This window comes from Dromaius novaehollandiae, chromosome 1 (genome assembly GCF_036370855.1).
Source record: "Dromaius novaehollandiae isolate bDroNov1 chromosome 1, bDroNov1.hap1, whole genome shotgun sequence".
NCBI lineage: Eukaryota > Metazoa > Chordata > Aves > Casuariiformes > Dromaiidae > Dromaius > Dromaius novaehollandiae.
The window spans coordinates 103,777,247-103,799,106 of record NC_088098.1 but is presented as its reverse complement, the minus strand read 5'-3'; the positions used below and the strand labels follow the sequence as shown (position 1 = coordinate 103,799,106).

The 21,860-nt window shown below is 40.6% G+C and overlaps 1 protein-coding gene across 6 annotated transcripts in view; it reads left to right on the top strand.

The window, feature by feature from the left end:
- The window catches only part of HTR1F (5-hydroxytryptamine receptor 1F), a 120,436-nt gene that overhangs the window by 93,777 nt on the left and 4,799 nt on the right, over nucleotides 1–21,860 (top strand). For 3 of the 6 annotated variants that reach the window (XM_026093366.2, XM_026093365.2, XM_064523060.1), the window contains 2 exons: nucleotides 14,297–14,392; nucleotides 16,639–16,772. The gene's annotated coding sequence lies outside the window, so the exon portion shown is untranslated. Of the gene's footprint in view, nucleotides 1–1,665; nucleotides 1,794–14,296; nucleotides 14,393–16,638; nucleotides 16,773–21,860 lie in introns of those variants that run through there. The other 3 variants (XM_064523083.1, XM_064523077.1, XM_026093367.2) reach the window with 2 other exon arrangements.

The window sequence follows — 21,860 nt, the reverse complement described above, 5'->3', positions numbered from 1 at the left end:
AATGCCCAGATCTCCCTAGTGATCCCCAGCACTCACACATCTGCTGCAACTTCCTTTGAGAGAAACTTCTTTCATTCCAAAGGAAATCCATTAAAATACTGAGACTTTTCACTTAAGGCACCTTCTAATTGAAGGTATCAATATTTAAAGCTTCTGCCTTCTAAGGCTCATTGTTTTCTGCACAACGTGAAAAGGCACTCACAATTCATTGTCTTTATAATGTGTCATATTGATTTAAAAAAATGATTTAGCAGTTTGTAGTTTCATCTCCTTGAAATCAGAAATGATTATATGGTTTAGTATTGGGAAATAGCCAGACTTTGCTGGGTTAGACACCTGCCCTCAGCACACACCACTGTCCGTGGCATATTTTAAAAAGGTGTGCTCAAGCATATAAATCCTTTCAGATTTTAATTACACTGCTGTAGACTCACTAAAAATTCTTGTAGTTTTGTATATTGGGTCATTGCCTCACATCTGAGCTTTTTAAAATTCTCAATTATGAGAAACTGATAATTATAAACAGGAAAAAATCAAAGCGGCACCATACAGCATTTTCGAATTAGAAGAAAGGAGGAGGAGAAGGGAAGTTTTAATGTCAAAAGGATTACAGGAAAGCTCCTACCTTACAAGCAAGGCATTACACAGACAGACTGAAATGAGATGAAGCCTTAGTTTCCTATTGCCTCTCTACTGCATTCCCTTTTATAAGGATGGGGAGGTAACTGATGAGCCCCTATGGGATAAATTCCCCAAGAGAAGTGATCCCGATAGAAACGTTACGTCAAATTTACCTGTACCCTGTCTTGATTTAGAAACAACTCAAGGGATGGACTTATCCTGAAAAATACTTCTTGCATGCCCTTCCTATATGCTGGTTATCTTCATTGATGTACCCTTGCAAGGTGGGATTAAAACCTGACATCCCTATAGCTTTTAGGCAGTTCTACAACCTCTGCTTCTTGGACCATTGTGTAACAGTGCTATTAATGTGATAAACTTGCTGTTTGAAAATCATTTGCCAACTTTTTACTATTGGTGTCTTGGGTGGGATTCATTTCCTCTGAGTCTGGAGGTCCCTATTGCAGATGTTTATAACTGAATTAGTCTTCCAAAGCTCCCTTTGTAATTGGGTGGGAGAGAAATAGGCACTTTCAGGCATGATTCATCTGACCCAACTGAAACATCTACTTCAGGATGAGAATAATTGTACCCTACAGATGCCTGTTTCACTGTGTAGGGTGACAATTCAGGTTAGATGGCTGCATTTAGTCAAACAAATTCCACCACTTGTGTTTTAAAGTGCTATTATTCCCTATCCCCTACCCCCTTACCCCGCTTCGAGAGTGTGCTACTGAAACCTTATACAGTAACAAGGGGACAATTTACATGGTGGTATACTAAAGAATTCACCCTCTGAAGAACTGCTCTCATTTCGAGAGAGCACTTCTCAACAGAAGGAAATCATCACTTTGCTTTAATTAATGAGGCTGATTGTGTGTACTAAAATGGTCTTCCTCCATTTTCCACCCTCATGTTCAATAATTTGACTGAATACTTCATGCTCTTAGGTGCCTATCTCAATTTGAAACATTCTCTCAATGGCACTTGTAGCTAATTGATTTGTTTTAATTTACTTCAGCTTGGGATTTTTTTTAGGTTCTGAATGTAGAAGGCCTTCCTGTGAGAAGAGCTTCTGCAAGCTTCTCCAGGGAGCTTTCAAGCCATAATTCACAGGCAAAGAGGGAATGGGAGAACACTACGATGTCTCCAGCTGTGCTAGACATGTACAGGTCAGCCATCATTCTCACCCATTTCCAGAGTGATTAAATTTAATCCCTTTGACCAGTGCAGACAAGAAGGCAAGGCACTGATTTAAGCTTGCCCTTTTGTGATTTATAACATGGGTGGCTGCTATAGCCATTTCGCTAAAGCTTTTAAATGAGAATTTTCCAGAGGGAACACAGGGTGGTCACTTTGGGAACTAGCTGACCTTTCTAGTGCCAAACCCTATGTTGTACTTAGTGTTATTAATACAAAGACAGACTCAGCTATGTTTTATTCCATCCATATATTATGCAAAGTACCACTGTGTTAGAATAAATACTAACTGTGGATTTCCTCACTATCAGGAGTTTATGTCTAAAGATAGTTTTCCTGGCTAGGATAAAGCCTTTCTTTCCTTGCTGTATCTGGATTGTGCACCTATTTTTATGTATGAGGGATTCATTGGTCTACCTTCTGGGCTCTAGCCTATGTATTCACCCTTGGTGCAAACAGAAATCATAGCCAAAAGGGCTTGATGTATGAAGACTGCCGGTTCCTTTTACTTCCTCTTACTTTTAATCCTTCATCCAGCTTCTGCCAAGAAAGACACGCTTACTCAGTTTGAAGCATGGAGATAAAGCTCAGCCTAAGAGGAGAAGTGCTAATGTTAAGTGCGCTTTAAGCCTGCAACCCGCACATACTGCTCCACTTTTCCTTTCTGAATTTCACGTGCATAGCTGACTTGCTGAGGCACCAAAGTGCACTAAGGATAACACCAGATCCCTTTGCAGCCCATCTGTAAACACGTGGGATAGATAGCCTGCCCCAGAACAACACGGATGATGACACAGATGATGCCTCCTCTGGCACTGGGTCATCTGCCATCCCTGGTACAAAAGCTCTTTTGCTGGTCCCACTGATTTCAAATGATACCTCTTGCCAATAGCACTGAAATCAAAAGTATGACATGGTTTAGCTTCGGCCACCCCAAATGGAAGGAAGACTGGCTTTTTAGCAAGGCACTAAGCTAACTTGACAAGGAGTAGGAGAACTTGGCCCTTTGAATCACAGGGATTTTGAGCTGCCCTTCTGTTGCTGGAAAAATGATTTTCTTACTAGAGTGAAAAAGACCTAGAGAGAAATCTTATAAGCAATATTCTTCATGAGTACATCTTTGGGATAGATCTTTTTAAGTAAAAGACTTTCAACCTGTACCTCTGCCTCAGCTACAAGAAATCCCAAGAACCCTCTTCTGTCTTTTTTTTATTATTATTTTTTATTTAAATACATTGAGTAGTACTTACTCAAAGAATTTTTCCACTGGTTTTACTCAGAGATGAATTTACATCTGTTGGCTGCCTAAATTGTCTTTGACCTGTTAACCACCTTGAATCATCTTGTTGCACTTGGAACGAAGAAAATTACTGCAGCCTGATCTAAGGCACAATGAATGTTTTCATTTGCCATGGCTGAATTATACACTTAGAAGTTTAAGGCACATAAACTTAGATGGCCCTTCCTCAGGGGAGACGCATTTTGGCAGGGTGATTGTAATGGGTCAACTAACAGGCTCAGCATTCGATTTCAATCCACCCTGCACATCCATCAAGCTCCTAAGCACCAGTGATTTAGGAGAGCATGCATTCCCTAACTGCCTTAACAGATGGCTAGGAAGCAAAGTGCTTGCACCTAAACCCTAGCTTGTACCTTCAAAAACTCATTTATATCCATCCAGCTACAGTTCCATACCTGAGTGAAATCATGTTTAACAATTGCTTCAAGGTGAAAAACATTAAATGCAAAGTACCATCAAGAACGATAAGTCATTCTTAATGTCCTTATCTTAAAGAGCTCTTCAGCAACCTCACTGCCCATTTCCATGTCTGTCCAGTTCTCCAGACTTAATAAACTGCCCAGTATTTTTAGTATTCCCACCTATATTCCTAAAACCAACATTATACTTTTTCCATCAAAAAGCCTGAAGAAGTCCAAGTAAGAGCTAACAGAGGGATTTGTAACCTTTCAGTGCACCTGTTGTGTCTGCAGGCAGGCTTTGTTTCTGCCTTGTGGTTCAGAAGTACTGGACTTGAAAAGCAAATCTCCTTCTACCCAGGAGATACACCAGGACTGATTTATTGCCGAGTTCACTGCTGCAGATTTAACGGACAGTGCTCATTGTCCAGGCTACTTGCAGAGTGTACAGAGATGGGCATGGGAAATGCAACCAACTCGCTGCAACCAATTGGTCCCAATGGGGAAAGAAATCCAGATGTCAGCATTTGGTCAAATTGCACAGAGAGACATCCTAAAGGCTGTACAAAAGACAGGCCTGAGCATAGGGCTGGGATCTAGAAATCGCAACCTGTCCTCAAGGATGGAGAGTGACTCAAAATGATGAATGTGCCACTTTAGCAAAAGGAAAGTACTTAACCACCTCTTCTAGAGCATTAGCCAACCATTTGTACATTGCTTTGCAGTCAAAGCAAAAGCCAGAAATTTTGCCTTAGCTTCATTAGTTGCTGTGTTCCTATTATACAAGGAGGGAAATGACAGGGCAGGGGGGATATTCATCTTTTCTCCTTGAACATACTCACTCTGCTGCTAGTATTACCAAACATCTGAAAGGTTACTAAAAAAACAATAAACATGTAATGCACCTTTAGCAATCCAGACACAGGGAAAGTCTGGGTAAGTGAAGCGGTATGTAAGTAGGTGAATTTCACTCATTATTATTATTATTACCATAGTTCTGTGTACTGAAAGAAGTGATGCATCTCCTTTACGGAGGAGGTCTATCTCATTAACTACGTTTTTACAGATTGGCAAATTGCAGCAGTGCCTAAAGGAACAGGGGTACCATTAAGCCTAGGGACTGAATATATAATCAAGCAAATAAATACAGTTCCTGACAGTGTTTGCAATAAGACACAGATGGGCATAGCAGATGAGGGAAATGCTATTAAATGATGGATAATTCTGTTAAATCTTTAAATTCGAAGTATTTAAGTATAAATTACTTCCTAAGAGCAAGGCTGATTCTCAACTGTTTTAAATATTTAACCAACTGCTTTTTAAAGATATGCAAAAGGTCAACTATATGTTAAAGGCTTTCTCAAGAAATTGGTGCATGAGGTTCTTTATCCTGCTTTGTGGAAGCTAGGAAGTTTTTAATGAGTTGTTTTCTGATCATAAGCAGAGCTTCAGGAAAAGTAAGCAATTGATTCTATGCCTTTTAGCTAAAGTTAATAAATACAGGCAGTCCTGGTTGTTTTTTAAAACTCTCCCATATATGATTATAGCAATAGCACTAGAAACTTCTTTATAGACAGTAAGACAGAATTTTAAACCACACAAAACTCGGCCCAAAAGGAGGCATTGAGATTCCTCAGCCTCTACCACCTGAATCATTAATTCTTTAGCATCTATAGCATACACAGAGGAATAAAAATACCCTTACTGAAGAGGATATAGAATTTGAATGTGCCTTTAATGTTGTGATCAAATGGTTGTAAAGGGCAATAGACTTTTAAATGAAAAGGAAAGGATTGAAAAGGTACAGCATGAATTGCACAGACTGACATTTTTACTATAGTCAGAAGAAAGTTCATGTGCTCATCAGCCTCTTTTTTGCTAGATAAATGATCCAAATATTGCTTCTCCCAGGGGTCTCAAGCAACATTTGTGACATTCTTAAAGGCAGTTACTTTTTCCTCTGCCTGCTTTGAGACCGCACATATAAATACTTAATAGCACAGTTTATGAAAACTTTTCAAAGACAATTGCCTTTCGCCCAACACACCTTTTGCTGGTTTTACATAACTGCTTTTAAGGCACGAGTGCAGTAATCATCATCTACAGCAAACTAAGAATAAGAAGAAGATCTATTCCCATATGGAAGTCATCTTGATTTATAACCCACCTTTACTGCAAACTTGCAATGCAGCCAATGCATGTAGCTGAAGAAACTTAGAAAAATAACCATATTATTATTCTTATAAAATTAAAGTGGAACATATAGTTGCAGTCAAAAAGCAAATACTTCAGCTTTAGTGTCAGACTGGGAAATAATTTTGTCTTGCCATGGAATGAGCAAATGAAAAGGTCCCTCATACCACTGATTTCTTAAATGCATAATGTCTCTTCTCAAACGGTTACACTGCAAACTTTTACTTGTTAGCACAATACCTTTCAGTGAAGCAGCAATGAAGCAGCTGAGCTTCCTTCTAAGGCGTGCATCTTACCCGCACAATAATTCAAGAGAACACATTCAGAACAGCTGAATAAAAGGTCACAAGCACCTCTAGTCTTCTTTTACATGTTAGCAAAAGAAGAATCACTAAGACAGCCACTACTTGTATTTTGAAGATCAGTCAGTACCCTTATCAAGGATATTCTGCAACATCCCTCAAGGGAGCAAAAGATTTTTACTGACATTAGGCTGAAAAAGAATTTGCATCATTAAAAAAATGATCAATCGGTTCTTTCCTTAAAACTTGGACATCCAGACAGGGAAAAAAATTTATGACATTGTCAAAGGCACAGTGCAAAAAGCCACAGTTGGAATGCATCTATTTTCCTAGCTAGAACAAAATTTCTGGGGAAAGAGAACTGAGAGGTAAACACCTTGTGTTCAAAAAGCCCAATAAGCCTGATGAACAAAAACCCCATCTCAGTGCTTACTCCAGAGATTTAGCTATCCCACAAGAAGGAGGTGAGAGAAGAAGAGAAATAAGGATCTGCTGCTTTCCAGAACACAGCTGCTAACAGCAGTTCCCCAAGGCTCCAGCTGTTCAGCTCAGGTTTGTTTCAGAGAACAAAACTTGTAATAATCACTTGTCTCTACAAGGCTATCTTGAGCAATGTGCAAGCATTTGACCATGCCAACATCTGTAAATACTGAGCATCACTATTTTAGAGTTATTCTGCAGCATGACTTTCCAGGGATCATTAGTGTCATTCCATACCATGGTATCCAAGCAGCCTTTGATGAAGTTAAATGGTTTATATTAAATTGGCCCCCAGTCAGACTACAGGAAGAACAATTTCAAGTTGAAACAGATTGCTTTCTTGCCTAAGCATATCTTATTCCTTACCTCAATTCCTGGACTATCTGCCTAGCTGACAGTTTCTAATGTATTTTTGATGCACAGGTACCGATATGTCCATTTTACACATAGGGAGCTGAGGCATAGAGAAACTTAAGTCATACACCCAAGGTCTCCTGGTACCTTTGCAGTCACAAAGGAACAGAGGGAACCCTACCACCGTGCTTGGCACTAACTGCTGGACTTTGTGGGGTGTGTGGTGTCCCAGCTCATCCAGAGGTGGCAAGCAGACCCACTGCTGCAGAACAGAGAGAAATCAGCTGGCAGAGGCATGAGGGTGCCTGCACACCTGCTCGTTCTGCTTTGTCCTGCTCGCTCCAGCATACAACAGGGAATCTTCCAAAAGAGTTTTGCCAGGGACATCAACTCCTGCTAGCAGGAGCTGAATAACAATCTCTCGGGTTTAAACTAGACCATTTCTTTCTTAAGTCTAAAGAGGCACATTTTACCCCTGTTCCCTGAACTGGGTAGAGGCAAGCCAGCAAAAAGGGGGTCCGAGTCTTCTATGTGTGGAGGCAAATGCTTTCACCACGCTCTACACACATGACTCCAGCTTCACAAAGGAGCTGCAATACTGCTTCAAGTGAAATGGATACCAATTTACATTTAATAATATAAATTTAATGTAGAAATAAGTAATTCATAAATAAATAAAACAATTTAATATACTCAGCTTATATTTACATTTCTCTCCCTGAACCATAGACAGGAGGACAACCTTCCTAAGAAAGGATCTGGGGGCATAGCTTACCACACCATCATTACAGGATATCTGTAATAAACCCACATTGTCAGTTGTTTACAACATTACTACATTGGGTGACACACAAGGCCAGATCCATCCACCAGGAAAGTGTGCACTGAAAAGAGGGCTGTGTGCCCAAATGAAGACAGTTTAGCCAGCAAGGCAGCTATCCTCCCCAAGATGACTTATATACTGCCCAGAGAGTGAACAGTGTCTCTCGAACTTACAACTGCATGTCATTCTATGGGGCATAAATAGATCTTTTTTGAAGTATGAAGCCTCTACTGAGGAGAAGCCCCAAAATGATGCAGGAAGGGTGCTATTCAAGGGCACAGTGGTGGCTCATTTTTTTCTCTAGTTAGTTTTCTATGCTGCCAATGGAAAACTACCACCAACTCCATCATTCCTGCTGGATGTTGCAGCAAAAATAAAGCATCATCTGCCTAAAGACTCTCCCCATCCACCTTTGACACTCCTCACTACAGGAAAAATTACAATTTTCTGTTAATCACCACAGAAGTGACAAGCCAACATAAAAGCACTAGATATAAAGAAAACAGATCATGTCAGGTACCCCTTTATCTAAATTAAAATTTTTTTCTGTTTCAATGTAATAAGCAGCATAAACCTACTGATCCCATTAAATGCAGCTGAAACAGATCTTATGGATCTGCAACCCTTTCCATCATAATATAAGGTTAATCTAATGATCCTGTATCATATTTGATGATTATCTGAAATCAAATTTTATTTTTCTTTTTTGTCAGGCTAGGTTTTGCTTTGCTTCTTACTTCAGGGCCCATTTGCAGTTACTTTCCATGTTATGTATCATCTCCAACTTATTTATAGGAGAGAACTTCATGGCATTTAAAGGTCTACAACCTTTCTCCACTGCTAGCCAAAAATAATAATGAGAAGTAAGAACTGAATAATAGTGAGAAGTGAGAACTTCAGTACATTTGAACATTTCCCCTCTATCTCAAATCATATGCTTTCAGAAAGCTCCTATGCTCTTTATTATAGCATTTTTAAACTTAAAATTTGGATTTAAACTAGTTGACACACAAATGGTTATGCCTGTGAGTTATCTTCCATGCAGTGCCAAGTGCTTTCCAGTGCATTCAGAGCACTGACAGTCAATCAATCCTGTGGCCAGACCAGATCATGCTGGAGTAATCAAAAACAAAATAAATATAGGTGTACTCTGAATAAAATGTTATTACTGACAGCAGATTCAAAGATTTTAGGACAAAATTAGCTGCACTAATATGTCTCCTAATAAAAAAAAAAATCAGTATTGGAAGCAGAGAGAACAAAGTGACTAGAATAAATTACTCACAGGAGGAAAACACTGTGACTGTTTGCCTTGGTCTAACGCAAACCATTTGAATTATCAGAAAGGACAGTAGATGCTGCAGCAGAGGTCAAGCAGCAACAAACTTGAGAACTGCAGCTAACGGTGTTGGAATTTCTCACCCCCAAAACGTAGGAGGTAAACACTCGCCAAAGGGAGAGAGCTTTAACAGTAAAGAAAACATACTTCCTCGCTTCACATGTTGGCAACTACATTAATTTTATTTGTTCCAGCAGCTTTTCCTAATGTAGCAAGTCGTTAAGCAGATCTCAAGGGCTCTGAAAAGGAGCCGCATTTTGGAGGAGGAAGAGAGCATGCATCACTCCTTTGCACGCCCCTAAGGAAAGGCAGTGGAGGGAGTCCGACAACAGATGTAGCGAGTTTCCTGCCCCTATAGAAGCCAAAATTCTCATTGGAGCCATAAACATCAAATATCCACAAACTTTCTCTCCTATTTTTGAAGCTGTTCAAAAGAAAAAAAAAGTAGTGCTTGCTCCAAAGAAACCATGGAGAAATCCTTAGGACTTCAAACTTCAAACACTGGAGAGGGAGCCCAAGTGTTTATCATAAGACTGAAGTTTTGGGGCAGGCACTGCAGCGGGTTTAGCTCTGTGGTCTCTCAGCATTTGCTGCATGACATATACAATTCACATATGCACAAGAACATATCATAATGGTGTAGTGATATAGCTGGATAGATGATATAAACTTGTATAATCAGACAATGATTTGGCTATTTTGCCTCAGACTTGCTAGTTTTACTTAAAGCTATAGATCCTGAGGTTGACTGACTAGTGAGAGCTCTCGCTACGTATCTATATCTTTTTAAGAAAGCCTCTACATCCTGGAACTATGGGAGGAAACATTTCAAATATAATACCTAGCTACATCCTAAAGACTGTGAATCAAGAAACAAAGAGGGAAAAGCATCTCACAATGTAATACCATGATGCAGTGGCTAAAAATGGGAAAAACTGAAATTAGAAAAAGAAACAAGGGACTACATAGATATGGCAAATTGTGTGAATCTGTTAATTGCTCCTTTCCGGAGGAGCTAATATTAAAACATTTTTCAGCTTCAAAGAGAAAAGATCAGCTTTAAATATTAAGGAAACTTATTTTTCAATAATGACTTCTTACAATATGAAACACAGAAGCAATGGGCAAAAATAGGATGTTTTCTGTATGCGTGTGTGTTTACATATATATATCCTTTTACGCACATATATATAAGGGCATGCAATATGAAACCATATAATACATTTTTAATTACTTGTCAGAAGTATATTACTAAGTATATTATTAAGAGAATTCTTCATAAATTTCAGCAGCTTTACCAGGGTAAAACTGCAACAAAATTCTAGTGGAGAGCTTCAAAGTTATAAATGCAATTGGGTCTTTTCCAATCTCCTTTCATGCTAGAGTTCATAGCTCAATCCTCCACCTTCCTGGTGTGAAAGGTAGATTGTAAGCGCTCAACGGGAAGGAACTTGGCGTTTCTGAAAGTGCTAAGCACAATGGTGCTCTGATACATAAACGAGCCAGATCACATAGAAGCAATGACTTGCCTTTGATATTTCCAGGCCTTTGAAGATCAGTACAACAATCATTTCCCTCTGTCCTTCACCATTCCTTTTTACCATGTTATTTTATGAAAGGACTTCCTATTTTCCTTATTTCTCCCAGAAACTATAGGGACCATAGATAGCATACCATTGCTGAAAATACACTGATGGTTTCTGAACTCTTCTGAAGCAGTTCAGTACCAATGTGCTTTCTAGGCATTTGGGCAATTAGAGACAATCAGTTTAATGTTTTTCTTCACCACCAAACAAATATTACACATTGTCACCTGATCCGCAAAATTTTTATAAGCAGGTGCTATAAAACACCTTTTATTAAACAGCCTTGTGAAATGTTTTGAAATATGTTGCAAGAATATACCAACATTTCAAGGAAACCTTCCTTTCACATCATATAAAAATACAAATTTCATTTTCTTAAAATATGATTTAAGAAGAAAACTAAGCTACTAAAATTATCACTTATTTATGCTAGTACTCTAGTCTAACTCTAAACGATAGTTTTGCTCTACCCTTTTGAAGTTACATACTTTTCTCTCCTACTTACAAAACAAAGAGCTGGAGCGCTGTCTACAAGCATCCCTAGCATAAAGTAATATCTCAACTTCTCTGCATTTTTGAAGGTTTTCGTAATTGCAAAGTTATGTTTTAAAAGATCTTAGAATGTCAACATCAATAGATTTTCAAGAGGAAAAAAAAACAACAGTACAAAACCTTTGAAATTTTGTTTGAAATACTTTCTTAGAATTATTATTTTAAAAGTCTTAGAAGCTTTACCAATGTGAAGTTTTATGGGTCACTTGAAGCAGGCTAATCTTAGAAAATTGCTGTCTGTGCAGAATCTCTGGGACAACAATGAAGTTGTTTTTCACAGTTAATTCTGAATCATCAGCTTAAATTTTAAGTAGTCATTCAGAGTCATCTGTGCTTTATGTCAAGTGTCACAACTATGTTAGAATGATGCAAAGGAAAAAGCTGTGTGTGACAGTCTGTTATTTTCCTATCAGAAATGAGAATGAGTTCACAAAGTGTTAGAGAGCTTACGACCTCACTTAGTAATCAAAGTGTCTGCAACAGGGAATCTGACAAACCCAGGAAAGTTCCTAGAGAAGATAAATACTATTTCTGTATTTGGTGCTCGGACACATTTTAACAATCCTGCTGCTACTAGCATTCTTGAAAGTGTTGTATAACTAAAAATATGTCCAAGGCAAAAGGCTTCCAAGAATTATCCCATGAGCGGTGATGCCAGCTGACCACAGAGCCAGCCATCCCCCAACAAAACCTGGTGCAGAGATCCGTCTTGACTTCAGGCAAGCCAGTTCAAGACAATCTGCCAGCTGGACATGGCTTCACCTCACCTGCTCCCCTCATCATCTCAGCATCTCTGAGCTGCACCAAGCAAACATACCAGCTTGCTCAGAGACAGCTCCAACATCCCAAATGCAAACTTCTACTGCACCACACAGACATGCTATTTGGCATCCTGGTTCTTCAAAGAAATTAGTGTATTTGCATACATTTAATCTGATTCAGCAGCTATGTGCGATATATATGTACGCAAGTACTATGAGGGAAGTACTTCAGCACCCCTCCTCCCTACCCGTTCCCCTTCCTTTAGTTCTCCTTCCTCTCCCCAGCTTTCCCTTTTGATGTACTCTTACTGCCTCCCTTATCTCCTTAGCTCTCCTTCCTACACTTTTGATTTTATACAGGCTGTCCCAGCACTTTTCAAATACTGGTACTTTTAAAGGGGGGTCACATTATAATGTAATAGTAAATGGAAGCAGAGAGAAGCATGCTAAAGAGTTGCAGAGCATCTTGAAACTGTGAAAAGGAAGAAAGCTGAAGCCCAGTGTGCACTAGGAAAGCTTTGCCAACATAGCTGCATCCCAGGTCCTCACACACAGATGGTTTATGCAGGCCTGGAACAAATGCTTTTTTGCCACTAGAACTTATGCTAATTCACTGAGTGAATTATATTATTCTGGCTAAAACATTTAATTGTGTGAATGCTAGGGTTTAAATTCATTTTAAAAAATGGAAAAGCATACAAAAGCAACAAAAGAGGGCTTCCAAGGTACCAAGGGCCCACACCCCAAGAGTTACAATCCCCAGATACATGCTTTCCACATCCTCGCAGAGAGCCTGACCAAAAAAGTTACCTGCCAACGCCCCAGCTAACGCTCTGCTCCTGCACAGGAGAAAGCACCTACAAGAACAGCTGTTTGTTACGCCTTACCAGCACAGTGGCACGCCACGCAGAGTACCCCACATGTCCTATCATTTTTAGGACAGACCAGTTTGAAAACACAGAATCTGGATTTTGGAAAGACAGCCCCCAACCTAAGTGTTCACAGGTGGTGATCAATCTTAGCAGAATCACCGTAAAAATAAAACTGCAATGCTAGTTAGGAAGCATCAGAGTGCCAGCTGTATAAGTACACCTCCCTGCCACTGCACTATGTGAACTCTACCTAAGTCTATGCTTTCCTATGAAGGAGGCTGATAGTTTGCTTCTCTGCAGTTTGACACAGTACCACATTGTGTGGTTTTTGAGTCCATTGCAAGCAGTCCAGCCACAGCAAGTCCAAGCTAGTCTGATTTGGGGATAGTACAGTTACCCCTTCTAAAATGATCTCAAGCTGGGAAAGTGCCCAGAAGGTATCTGACAACTCCAACACAGGACCCTCCCATGCAAGTACTTCAGATGCACTTAAGATTTCTCCTCTCTTCCGCCTGCTCATTCAGAGCCCTACCTGTGCTCTCAAAGTTCACTTTTTCCATTTTAATCTTTTGCATAACAGTTTTGAGAAGGATTTTGTGCTTTGCAGACCTTAGTGAGCTGACCCCTCAGAGCCCAGGCTTGCTGGATCCTGGGAGGCTGCAGTCTGCCAGCATTTCGGACTGGACACACTCAGTTGGGCCATTCCCTGACTGTGTGGCCTCCTCCATGTGGTGCTGGCAGCAGGAGTTTGAGCTTGCCCTTCCCCTCCTCCTGCCACTTACTCTCTCCAGAGCTTCTGTTGTCCATGGATGGAGACTTCAGGGCAAGGCAGCCGGACATTCTCTGGCTGAACAGCATTATCTGAAGGAAAAGCATTCCTCAAAACTGAAGTCACTTCCCAGGGATGCATTACTTTGAGAAAGCTTTTGATAAGTTCTGCCTGGTTTTCTGATGGCAAGTAGGTTCTTTCTTGTGATCTTTCCCAAGGAGACTAGAAAAACATTTCAAATTCTTCTTCCACTAAAAGTTGAGGATTTTAATATTCCTCCTGCTTCCAAAACCCACCAACTTTAAGGAATGAGTTCCTTTGTTTTACTTAAAATATTTCCTAGACTACACATGGATCATTCAGATGAAACAGCCTGGATTATCTCCATTACATCTGATAAAGCGAGTATCAGTACGCTGCTGTTCTATACAAATCCAATGCAGAGTTTACTATCTGATAGACCTATTCCATCACATACAGCAACAATACCTAGAGAAAGATCTTCAATCTATGAGATAATCTGACTAGGACTACAATAAAAAACACATGGCACAATGGGGGGGGGGGGGAAGTACACAGCAAGACACTGGTAAGTATGCAGTAAGAGATTCTTTGTGAAAGTGTCACACAGCCTTCAAACACTGGAATAACATGCACTGGCAAAGGGCAGAGATAAGATTGTAGATTCTGTGAATTTTGGCATCTCTCTAATTGTAAGTGACTTTTATTGTTCTTGTTTCATACAGACCCCCTGCTGCAGAGGAGAGCACCAACGTGGCAGCTTTCACTTCTGTTCCACCAAACGCTTCCAAGAGCAGTTTTCTCTCAGAGCTGTTCTCCTGGTAAGCATATAGAAAAAAAAAAAAAAAAAAACAAAAACAAAAACCTACTGTTGGCCCAGGTGATAGCCTGAAAATGACGTTTTCTTATTTTATAGACTAAAATAGAGGCCTTTTTCAGCCATATATTTGAATATAGTTTGTTTTGTTACTGTCAAGGAGTAAACAGGACAGTTTCTTCCAGATGAATGAAAGCTTTCGCAGTTTATATGAAACCAACCTCTCTAGCACTACTGGAAAAGGTAGAAGCAACAGTTTAGAGGATCAGAAACTCCTGCGAGCTCAGAGCATCACATATAACTAGCTGAATCAGGGCAAACTCCCAAAGAACTAGGACAAAGGTATACACGTTGTCTCAGAAGTCAGGTAATACAGAAGACATTCCATCATAATTTTTTCCCCCAGACTGTTTACGTTTACAGCCCTTTAGGAGACTTTTTCAAGGTGAACCCCCTCTTGTAGGAGGTTTTCAGAGGTAGGTGTATCAGTGATAAAGATCTGTGACTTAGCACTTTGCATGCATGTGTTTTCAGAGGGCTGACAAAAACATTTGCACCTGAAGCATAAGGATGAGTGGGAAGCGGGAGAAACAAGACTGCATTTTATTACAGTTCGAAGGAAGGAAAACTCTCAACCTCCTTGTTCCAAACACCACTTTGTAATACCTACAAGTTTCAAGCCCTTACCTGAAAGGTGCTGTTTTGAAACATAAGCAAAGCTGTTCTGCATTTTCACCTCTCTATACAAATTTAGTTGATAATCATGAAAGCAAGCCACTCCTGCACAGTATGAGGCTAGTTGTACAGATTAGATATAGAGATGGGTGAATAATTACTTCTCTGATTCACTAGAATGAAAAACTTGAAACAAAGCAAAACAAAAAAAATCTTCCTTTTTCTTCAACAGAACTGAAAAAAATTTTTTTAAATCAATACAGAAAATTTTGGGTTGAATGGAATGTTTCAGGCCCTTAAATGCCCTAAATAATAATTTGGGCCCTTAAAGGCCCTAAATAAAAGATGAGTGGCCAGGGAATGGGCCCAGGAAGTATGTGGCATGCTCATGACATGGAGGGTCCACATGTAGATCCCGACTGCCCGTCCAAGGGGACGCACACCTCAAAGGACCAGACGTTGACCACATAGTTACACGGGACTCCCTTTGGCCAACTTCATAAAATTCTTGCCATCACAAAGAAACTTCTTTTGCTCAGTGAAGAGCTCACACAGGGATATAGGATGTCTAGACTCTGCTCTGTTTCTCAGATACTTATTCACACAGCTCAGAACATGATCAGTAGAAGAGATAGCATGAAACAGCGCCCACAGGTGCTGTTGTTCAGGGCTGGCTCTCCAGGCCTTGTCCTCTGGGGCTCTTTCCCACCATACAGAACGTAAGCGGCAACTATCCAGACCACTGGCCTGAGAGGCCTGAACTGCAGAGGCCTGATTTAATTAATTACAAAAATAAACGACTGGCATCTCCTCTGGCAGTGTTATGAACACAGGTCTGAATTCTTCCCTTTCTCCAGCCAAACTGATCAAATTCAGAACAGACTCACTGACCAGTTACCCAACAACCAAAGCTGTATTTGGAGGGCATGTTTATGCTTTATGTAAGCCAGTCTGTCATACCATAGACCACAGCATTCTTGCTGCTCCTCCTCCCCCCTTCCCAGAGGGCTGGCTGAGAAGCTGGCTCGCCTTTCCCCCCTCCTCAGCTAGATTAAAACAGATGGCAGAGGGACATGAAATAAAGAGCAAGCACAAATGAGTGACTAATTTTCCAAAAGGAGAAAAAAAAAAATCTCAACTTCAACACTAGAAGCAGCAAGGAATGCATAATTACTTTCTGAACATCATTCTTCCATATAAGCAAATGCAGCAGTTGCTACAGATATGATGACAATAAGCAGGGGAGATATCCTCCAGGCAAGCTTGACAAGCCGCAGAGGGCTACACTGCAGTCCAACAGATCTAACTAGAGAACATGGCAAACACATAAAAGAGCACATCGCAGATTAGCCCCACCTGCGTAGCAACCCTGCCTCCCAGATGGGTTTTGCTGAGTGCTCTGCTCACAGTTACCTGGCTGAGTTTAAGGCTAGCTCTAGTGGTACATCTCCAGGAGCTGCCAGCAACACCTTTGAATTGAGGGGCGGAAAGGAGCTGCCCCTGTGTGATAGAGGTGCAAGAATCTCCATTACATGGGATTGTCATGTTGGGGATTGAAGAGTCTTTTTGTTGCAGACTGGAAAATGTGGAGTCCTTGGAAATGCTCATGAAGTAATGAAGCAAGGACCACAGCCATCTGGAGGGAGATGTGCCAAAGGAGTCACAGCCATCACCCTGCAATTTGTACAGCCTCGATAAGAAACATGAAGGTGAGTTAATTACTCACCTAATTACAGAGAGAGGAAGACAGGAGCTATCTCAGTGCTTCACTCTGCCCCTTTACCAGAGATTCCTGCCTTCATTTGGGTCCTGAGGGAGTTGGTGCTTGCACCTCTCCTACAGCACCCAGCAGCACAGGGCAAGCTCACCTTCCCTGAGAGCCTGTGCAAGCCCTCAGACTTTGTGGTTCAGCTGCTTCAGTAGAAGCACAACCTCACCCCCAACCGCTGATTCTGCACCAAGGGCAAATATATGACAGAGCAGACACCTGGGGTGGTATCTTTCAGGGTTAAAGCTGTCAGAATTTGTCTATCATCTTCACCATTTAGGATTATTTCTGTTGGCTGAAAGAATTTAAAGAGCTGTCCAGAAAACTAGAAACAAGCCTCTTCTTTGTTTTGCCTGGCACAAAACATACTGCAGTGTTTCATTTTGCAAACACTAGGACTCTTAGACTGGTAACATAAATAAGAAAAATATCTAATGAAGATTTATTATACAACTTCTGTACCTTGAATTCAAGGCACAGAAATGGACTTTTCTTTGCCACTCTGTAACAAAGCAGAGCTCCTGTGCTCAGAGAAGAATGGATTTGTTCATCTCTAGCTGGAGGCACAGTATTCTCCAGGACTCTCGAATTTGTTTCCTTCATGTGTTATATTGACATTCAGTGCATGCTGCAAAGCCTGTCTGCTTACCCATGCTTCTCCTGAGAGGTTGCTTGCAAGACAGAATTCTGTATTATCTTTAGCTAATACTAGTTCAACGGATTTATCTGTGATTTTTTAGTTTTGGTCTGTGTTTCTAGAAATGGGTCTGCTGTGACCTTCTACAGGTGGTAACAGTAAGTAATTACAGTAAGCAGTTTCAAGCAGCAAAACCTAAACACCTTTAGAATTATTTGTCCACCTTTCCAATACATTTGAGGTCCAGATGTACTCAGTCCTATGGGCTGAGACAGTGCTACCCAAAACAGAGAAACCCAAGCATTATTTAAGCATGCACCTGTGACTGTTTGCCAACAGATGAAGATCTGGAAGGAAGGGGTTCCACTCTACCTCCTATTTAAGAAGCAGATATAGCTCTTAAAAGAGAAAAAAGTTAAGAAAGTAAGTTGTAAGCCATTTTAGAAGATCTTGCAATGCACCAAGATTTGAAAGCTTCAAAATTATGGCTTAGAAGGAGGAGGTACATCTACACAAAATACGCAGACAGCATAGGGCCACCTTGTGATTTCTGCTTTTCGCTTCAGACTGCCAATGGACATTTACTGTGAGTTCCAGGGACGGCATTGGCTGCCTTTGCTTTGCTGGTAACTCTCTTGTAAACGGAGCAGTCATCCCTGCCTTGCACCAGGTAGCTTCAACAGCCTTGGAAAGAATTATTGAGAGGAAAGAATCTAAGGACAGGACATCCAAGAGTCAAATGAAAGTGCTCCTCTCCTCTTCCTCACCTGTTGGGACTCTAGAGCTTGGGCTCAGCAAAATACATGTTTCCCCATCAGATCTGGTAGGAGTTAACACCCTTCTGTAGTAAATGAATCTGTATAAAGAGGGTGATTTCCTTCTACTCATATATAATGTGTTGGGTCACTATTAACCTACCTGTCATTAGCACATCACTTGATCGGTATCTAGAGACAGCCACATTGGGAAAGATTTTTATGAGTTCATAAATACTGTTTTTCAGAAGCAATTTTACTTCCTGTGCAATGCTGGTACTTATGACTACCCTACCCTTCTATGGTTATTTTAGTCTTATCTCTGTAAGTACCTGGCTAACCTGCACAGGAAATAGTTGTTAAAACAAGTTAGCTGAAAAGAGGCATAGGGTCTTCCCTTCGTCAGGAAGTTTGTAGGATCAGTTTCCACTGGAGCAAGAAGGCGATGCCTTTCTACCTGGCTTATGGATCAGTTTGGCCAAAAAAGCCAGGAACCCTGCTAACAGGTGAAATGCTTCATCATTGCAAGGCCAGCTGGAGCCTGTTTGAATGAGAGAGATGATCGGGATCGTTCTCTGCCACCTGCTCAATTTTGCATTTACTTAATGGCACATAAGGAATCAAGAGGACAGTCTGGCAGTGCAAAGACTGTTGTTGTCTGTAACATTTTAAATACTCATAGTTCAGTCAGATGCTCATTTTGCTTTTCTGAGCTCTGCTATTGTTTTTGATGGTATTTTAAACCAAAGACACATTCTGCTAAGGAATCTCCATGGACAAAAGAACAAGCAAACACCCCCCAGGACATCCAGAAAAAGTGTATTCAAAAGTAGTAGTCAAACTGTAATTGGCAAGTTTTCTCCCTGGCAGCACTTAAAGCCTTTTAAAACAAACCAGACACACACACACACACACACACACCAAGCAAACAAACAGTAGCTGGAAACTTCTAACCATTCAGTTTTCATTCATCGAAGTAAATTTACTGCAGAGAAATGGTCTCCAAGCTTTCCACGATTCCTTTTGAGACCCTATGTCAGGTATGCAGCCATGTGGAAAACACATCCATGCCCACACCACAGAGCAGAGGGATTATGCTTGCTCTATGAGGCCAGGACTCAAAAGACTCTCACAGATAACAGCAAAGTCCAAGCTGTAGTTATGCTAGTGTGCCCAGAGCACTTGGGGGCATCATCTGAAATTAGATTTTCCCCACACTAAACACATACAAGAGAGAATTCCTCCTGCTAAAGAGAAGGCAATATAACTATGCAAAGTGGGACAGCAGGAAAGCACCAGTGTAGCTATTTTACAGAGTGAACCAAACCACTTAAGTGAATTTACTCAAAAATTGACAATGGAAGCCTACCACAGAGAGGATTCAGGTCAGCTCTCTTGCATCCTAACCCACTGCACTATCTGCAGGATCATCCTTTATACTCCTAAAAGTAGTTCAATTGCTTGCTTAGGACAGAAGCCAGTGATGGCTACTGATTGAACCGAATTCAACTTAGCAAGAAGAAATACAGAATTAGTTCATCCTGAAGCAATCTAAAGAGAAAGAAGCAACAGATGCTGCCAGTCTTAAATGCTGCTAGCCTTTCAGCTTCTCATATTTATAAAACATATTTATAAAAAAATCTTTTAGCTAATGATCAGCCCAACAAACTTGCACAAATCACAGCCACAGTTAGCAAAGGCTACCCATCCTACCTGGACAGGAAAAACTCCAAACTTTGTGACTTGCAGTCCCACACAGCACAGGCATGGGATGGCTCTGTAACATCAGAGGGAGTCACCACTTTGGAGGGCAAATCTTGCTGCGGGGCTGCTGCCTCCCTTAGATGGAGCCATACTCCTTGGTCTGCCCAGCAGCCCCAGGATCAGCCCGGAGACCTGCTGCTGGAGCTCTGAAGAATGCCACATTCAGCAGCAGAGGATTTTAACACTCTGCGTAAAACAGAAGGGTATATTTCCAGAAGGGTATCATTAAAGAACAAGTTACGTGCCATGAACAGGAGACACCAACACGATGATCTGTCAAACAGTAGTACACTGAAGATTTGCTGTGGTAGTCTTCAGTCCTGTTGTGTTTCTGTGCTATCAGCCTTTATGAAATCAGACCATACAGGCCCATACTCTTTAGACCATACAGAGAAGCATAATCACTGCATATGGCAAGTAAGCACACTGCTGTCACTCTGCTTCTATAAAGAGTCTCCAAGTCATTGCAGTACTAAGGAAACCCACTTATTCCTACACACTAGCTCTATGAACTTACCCATACCATCTTCCTCACTCCATGGCCTCAAGCTCAATAATCTTTCAAAAGCTATTAATCAGATTTCATCATCTCCAAATTGTTTTTCACTTGCTTGCAATTAAGCACTGATATCCAAAGAGTACAAATTTATAAGATAATCAGCCACAGTGAGTGTCAAATATCACCAGTTGTTGACTATCATCAGAAATCTGAGTTTCTCCCATGAACTGTTTTTTCCATGTATTTATAGAAGCTCAAAAATGAAGATTTGTTTAGCAGGGGTTGAACATTCACCAGATAATACTATAGGTGCCTGTTCCATCTCTGGAAGACAGCTAGCTATAGACAAAAATATCTACAACCCAGCAATTACTGAGGATTCAGAAGGTTTTAAGGTGACACTGACATGCTGAAAGAGCTATTTTTATGCTAATGTGAAATATATTGCAAGTTTAGAGAGAGGGACAAAGAGAGAGAAAGGAAGACAGTACATGCATGCTGTAATCTGCTCATATATAACACACAGTTCCACTCAGTGATTGTGAATTTCACTGAGTAAAACATATTTACTTTCCTTGTCCTCCCATACAATCAAATGTTAACCAAGCAGTGCTGAAAACTTTTTTGTTGAATAGCCCAATAGCATATTAATTATTGCCCAGGTTGGGGGGGGGAGGGGAGAATCACACTGAATTAGTGAGCTGAGCTTGAGGTGACATACAACATGTAAGCATTTTTTTAAACCACGCTAGCACAATATAAAAAAGCTTTAATTATGTTAATGAGACTCTCTCTTTACTAAGAAAAATTATTTACTTATTTCCCTACATGCGGCATCCAATGCAACACAAGCGCAGTCCACTTCATTCCAGAATTGGTCAAAGAAACTGCCTTCTTATGGGTTCGTCATGTAGATCTTACACACACAAGAAATTGCAAGTCAAAAATCTCAAGAGGCTGAAACCTGGTAATTCTCAGTGTGAGAGAGTTACAAGCTCTGGTCCAAGAAGCAGGAAACTTGCACCTCAGTTACAGTCTGCAGAGAGCTTAGAAACCCTCTTTGATAAGAAAGTAGGGTGGAATTGTACATCCCCAGAACATAACTGAGAATTCATTTCATCATACCATTTAAGTATATTCTTGCTTTCTGTAGGGCCAAAGAGGAGTTGCACTGTTTCTGTAGAGACTGGCATCAGCAGTACAACTAGCATTCAAGTCCTGTGCAGTTTTCTATGGCAGCAACCACAGAATAGCAGAAGTTGAGGAGAAGTGATGTTCTCAAGCATCTCAAGTGTATGCGATATTTCAGTTAGAAAGTAAATCAACCCTTTGAAGCTTTAAAATATATTCAACTGTATCATTTTAGATCCACAG